This window comes from Rutidosis leptorrhynchoides, chromosome 8 (assembly GCF_046630445.1).
Source record: "Rutidosis leptorrhynchoides isolate AG116_Rl617_1_P2 chromosome 8, CSIRO_AGI_Rlap_v1, whole genome shotgun sequence".
NCBI classification, from domain to species: domain Eukaryota; kingdom Viridiplantae; phylum Streptophyta; class Magnoliopsida; order Asterales; family Asteraceae; genus Rutidosis; species Rutidosis leptorrhynchoides.
In genome coordinates this window covers 220,794,534-220,801,114 of record NC_092340.1, presented here as the reverse complement: position 1 = coordinate 220,801,114, position 6,581 = coordinate 220,794,534, and positions in this window count along the sequence as shown.

The window sequence follows — 6,581 nt, the reverse complement described above, 5'->3', positions numbered from 1 at the left end:
AAACCAAGGCATTCTTGGAACGTTCTTCGAATGTCTTACAAACTGATCTCGCCTTAAATAGTTGTGCCGAAGAATTCTGACCGACTCTAGACAAGATTTCATCAATCATGTCTCCGGGTAGGTCTCTTAAAATATTGGGTTATCTATCCATTTTGTGTTTTTATACTGTAAAATAGACAAGAGTTAGATTCATAAAAAAAAATACTTATTAATACAAGCAATTTTTACATATATCATAAAGCATAAGCACACTATATTACATATATTACACCACACGAATACAACTATCTTATTCCGACTCGCTTGTTTCTTCTTCTTCGGTTTTGGTTCGTTTTGCCAAGTTTCTAGGGATATATGATGTTCCCCTAATACGAGCCATCGTTTTCCACATTGGTTTAGAAAAACCTGGTGGTTTAGAGGTTCCCGGGTCATTGTTACAACTTAAGGACTTCGGGGGTTGACTATACATATAAAGTTCATCGGGGTTGGAATTAGATTTCTCTATTTTTATGCCCTTTCCCTTATTATTTTCTTTTGCCTTTTTAAATTCAGTTGGGGTAATTTCTATAACATCATCGGAATTCTCGTCGGAATCCGATTCATCGGAGAATTGGTAATCCTCCCAATATTTTGCTTCCTTGGCGGAAACACCATTGACCATAATTAACCTTGGTCGGTTGGTTGAGGATTTTCTTTTACTTAACCGTTTTATTATTTCCCCCACCGGTTCTATTTCTTCATCCGGTTCCGATTCTTCTTCCGATTCCGATTCTTCTTCCGGTTCCGACTCTTCTTCCGGTTCCTCTTCGGGAACTTGTGAATCAGTCCACGAATCATTCCAATTTACATTTGACTCTTCATTATTATTAGGTGAGTCAATGGGACTTGTTCTAGAGGTAGACATCTATCACATAATATCAACCGTGTTAAGAGATTAATATATTACATAATATTCACATGTTAAAAATATATAGTTTCCAACAAAATTTGTTAAGCAATCATTTTTCAAGTAAACACGGTCGAAGTCCAGACTCACTAATGCATCCTAACAAACTCGATAAGACACACTAATGTAAAATTCTGGTTCTCTAAGACCAACGCTCGGATACCAACTGAAATGTCCCATTCTTATTGATTAAAAACGTTCCATATTAATTGATTTCGTTGCGAGGTTTTGACCTCTATATGAGACGTTTTTCAAAGACTGCATTCATTTTAAAACAAATCATAACCTTTATTTCATCAATAAAGGTTTAAAAAGCTTTACGTAGATTATCAAATAATGATAATCTAAAATATCCTGTTTACACACGACCATTACATAATGGTTTACAATACAAATATGTTACAACAAAATAAGTTTCTTGAATGCAGTTTTTACACAATATCATACAAGCATGGACTCCAAATCTCGTCCTTATTTAAGTATGCGACAGCGGAAGCTCTTAATAATCACTGAGAATAAACATGCTTAAAACATCAACAAAAATGTTGGTGAGTTATAGGTTTAACCTATATATATCAAATCATAATAATAGACCACAAGATTTCATATTTCAATACACATCCCATACATAGAGATAAAAATCATTCATATGGTGAACACCTGGTAACCGACATTAACAGGATGCATATATAAGAATATCCCCATCATTCCGGGACACCCTTCGGATATGATATAAATTTCGAAGTACTAAAGCATCCGGTACTTTGGATGGGGTTTGTTAGGCCCAATAGATCTATCTTTAGGATTCACGTCAATTAGGGTGTCTGTTCCCTAATTCTTAGATTACCAGACTTAATAAAAAGGGGCATATTCGATTTTGATAATTTAACCATAGAATGTAGTTTCACGTACTTGTGTCTATTTTGTAAATCATTTATAAAACCTGCATGTATTCTCATCCCAAAAATATTAGATTTTAAAAGTGGGACTATAACTCACTTTCACAGATTTTTACTTCTTCGGGAAGTAAGACTTGGCCACTGGTTGATTCACGAACCTATAACAATATATACATATATATCAAAGTATGTTCAAAATATATTTACAACACTTTTAATATATTTTGATGTTTTAAGTTTATTAAGTCAGTTGTCCTCTTTAGTAACCTACAACTAGTTGTCCACAGTTAGATGTACAGAAATAAATCGATAAATATTATCTTGAATCAATCCATGACCCAGTGTATACGTATCTCAGTATTGATCACAACTCAAACTATATATATTTTGGAATCAACCTCAACCCTGTATAGCTAACTCCAACATTCACATATAGAGTGTCTATGGTTGTTCCGAAATATATATAGATGTGTCGACATGATAGGTCGAAACATTGTATATGTGTCTATGGTATCTCAAGATTACATAATATACAATACAAGTTGATTAAGTTATGGTTGGAATAGATTTGTTACCAATTTTCACGTAGTTAAAATGAGAAAAATTATCCAATTTTGTTTTACCCATAACTTCTTCATTTTAAATTCGTTTTGAGTGAATCAAATTGCTATGATTTCATATTGAACTCTATTTTATGAATCTAAACAGAAAAAATATAGGTTTATAGTCGAAAAAAAAGTTACAAGTCATTTTTGTAAAGGTAGTCATTTCAGTCGAAAGAACGACGTCTAGATAACCATTTTAGAAAACATACTTCCACTTTGAGTTTAACCATAATTTTTGGATATAGTTTCATGTTCATAATAAAAATCATTTTCCTAGAATAACAACTTTTAAATCAAAGTTTATCATAGTTTTTAATTAACTAACCCAAAACAGCCCGCGGTGTTACTACGACGGCGTAAATCCGGTTTTACGGTGTTTTTCGTGTTTCCAGGTTTTAAATCATTAAGTTAGCATATCATATAGATATAGAACATGTGTTTAGTTGATTTTAAAAGTCAAGTTAGAAGGATTAACTTTTGTTTGCGAACAAGTTTAGAATTAACTAAACTATGTTCTAGTGATTACAATTTTAAACCTTCGAATAAGATAGCTTTATATGTATGAATCGAATGATGTTATGAACATCATTACTACCTTAATTTCCTTGGATAAACCTACTGGAAAAGAAAAAAATGGATCTAGCTTCAACGGATCCTTGGATGGCTCGAAGTTCTTGAAGCAGAATCATGACACGAAAACAAGTTCAAGTAAGATCATCACTTGAAATAAGATTGTTATAGTTATAGAAATTGAACCAAAGTTTGAATATGATTATTACCTTGTATTAGAATGATAACCTACTGTAAGAAACAAAGATTTCTTGAGGTTGGATGATCACCTTACAAGATTGAAAGTGAGCTAGCAAACTTGAAAGTATTCTTGATTTTATGTAACTAGAACTTGTAGAATATATGAAGAACACTTAGAACTTGAAGATAGAACTTGAGAGAGATCAATTAGATGAAGAAAATTGAAGAATGAAAGTGTTTGTAGGTGTTTTTTGAAAGGACCCGTTCATATACATTATAAACGATTCACAATAGTTGATTACATTGCGAGGTATTTGACCTCTATATGATACATTTTACAAACATTGCATTCGTTTTTAAAAGACAATCTTTCTTTACATCGAAAATTGACAGGCATGCATACCATTTCATAATATCCACTATCCAACTATAAATTGATTTAATAATAATCTTTGATGAACTCAATGACTCGAATGCAACGTTCTTCGAAATATGCTATGAAAGACTCCAAGTAATATCTTTAAAATGAGCAAATGCACAGCGGAAGATTTCTTTAACACCTGAGAATAAACATGCTTTAAAGTGTCAACCAAAAGGTTGGTGAGTTCATTAGTTTATCATAATCATTTATTTCCATCATTTTAATAGACCACAAGAATTTCATTTTCAGTTCTCATAAATATACGTCCCATGCATAGAGACAAAAATAATCATTCATATGGTGAACACCTGGTAACCGACATTAACTAGATACATATAAGAATATCCCCATCATTCCGGGATCCTCCTTCGGACATGATATAAATTTCGAAGTACTAAAGCATCCGGTACTTTGGATGGGGCTTGTTGGACCCAATAGATCTATCTTTAGGATTCACGTCAATTAGGGTGTCTGTTCCCTAATTCTTAGATTACCAGATTTAATAAAAAGGGGCATATTCGATTTCGATAATTCAACCATATAATGTAGTTTTGATTACTTGGGTCTATTTCGTAAAACATTTATAAAAATTGCGCATGTATTCTCAGCCCAAAAAATATAAAGGGTAAAAAGGTAAATGAAACTCACCATACTGTATTTCGTAGTAAAAATACATATAACATCATTGAACAAGTGCAAGGTTGGCCTCGGATTCACGAACCTAAATTAATTATATATATTTATGTGTTGGTCAATATTTGTCTAACAAATTAGGTCAAGTCATAGTGTACCACAATCCTAATGCTCGAGACTAATATGCAAAAGTCAACAAAAGTAAATTTGACTCAAAATAATTTCCAAAAATCTATACATGATTAATATATAGTTTAAATATCGTCGTTTTATATTTTTAAATATTTTTAAAAGATTTATTAGAGTAAATAATATAATTTATTTATTAATAAATATAATTTTATATTAAATTTATATAATAAAATATACTTTTATATATATTTAAGTAATAAAATTTATAGGGTTCATTTAATATCATAAAGATAATATGATAGGTATTATTAAATTAAGTTATTACACGTAGTAAAATATGTTTGTATCACATATTTATTTGATAAAATAATATCTATAATGATAGTAAGTAAAAGTTGTATTATTTTGCAATAATAATTATTATTATAAAAATATCAATATTTATAATTACTAAGATGATATTATGATAAAACGATAATTCTAATTATGATAACTTTAATATTTACGATAATTTTTAATATTATCTTTAAAATAATAATTCTATTTAAAATAATAATAATAATGATATTTTATAGTAACAATGACATTTCTATTAAAATGATAATTTTTGTTAAAATGATTGTTTTAATACTAACGATACTTTTAATAATAATAGTAATGATAAAAATAATAAGAACGATAATTTTATCTAAATCAATATCTTATAATATTTTAATTTCATCATGAAACTCTTACCCATTATTTCTTAATCATTTCGTTTAATAGCTTTTAATTGTCTTTTATATCGTGTTCATAATAATGATAATAATAGTAATCAAAATAATTAGGTGTTACAAATATTTGTTTTAATTACACTAATATTAATAATGATAGTTACTATAACATTATTAACGATAATACTAATAATTATCTTAATGATAATATAGTAATAATAATAATAACAATAACAATTACTATTTTTAAATAATGATATATATTAATAATGATAATAATAATAATAATACCAATAATAATAATAATAATAATTGGATAATAATAATAATACTAATTATAACTTTAACGATAATAACGATAGTAATAAAAAAAATAACAATTTTTAATGATAAATCCCTTTTATTGATAAAGATAATAATAATGATAATAATAAGATAAAACTAGAACGACGATAAAAACGACGATAATAATAATCATTTTTAATAAAAATATCAAAAGTTCAATTGATTATAACTTCTAATCCGTTCATCGAAACTATTCGATATCTAAAGGAAAAGTTCTTAATTTTTTGCTAGCTTTCTAAGGACATGCATATCTTATACCTTATCTCAACCGCAAGTGTAACTAATTCAAGATTCAACCTAACCTGTCTAAGGGCAATATCAAAAGTACAAGCATGCATAATCCTAAATACTCGAGCACTAGTCAGGGATACACTATTAGTATGTAAAAGTTAAATTATGAGTACTCACGTATCAATATTGAGATTCAATATTGCAGGAAAGGTACGTAGACGCAACGAAAATGATAAACACTATATTGACCTCACGAGCATACCCATGAACCATACTCAATCACCTCCATAGCTATAACCCATAATTTCCTTAATCCTATCCCACTCAAAAAACAATTTCGAAATCACTCGGACAGCACTCCATCGTAATATTTTATGTATACTAATAATATCTTGAAATAATACGGAGTAAATATATATATGTAAATCGATTGAGAGAGTTTAGAGAAAAATATTTTCAAGTTTCTATGAAATAATGAAACCTATTGATTTCTATTTATAATAAATTTTTGAATTATTAAGGTGAATTATTAAAGTATGAATTATTAAAGTGAATTATTAAAGTATGAATTATTAAAATGAATTATTAAAGTATGAATTATTAAAGTGAATTATTAAAGTATGAATTATTAAAGTGAATTATTAAAGTATGAATTATTAAAGTGAATTATTAAAGTTAAAGTAAAGTAAAAATAAAGTAAAGGTAAAGTTTAAGTATAGTAAAAGTATAAAACTACATAATACGTATAATACGCGTATAAATATATATAATATTAATTTAAATCATTATATATATTTAATAAAATAAAATATAAATATCGTTATCTTTATCATACTAGTTAAGTAATGAGTTGTCAAAATTGGTTCTAGATATTTATAAAAGTTATATACGTTTTAATAATAAAGT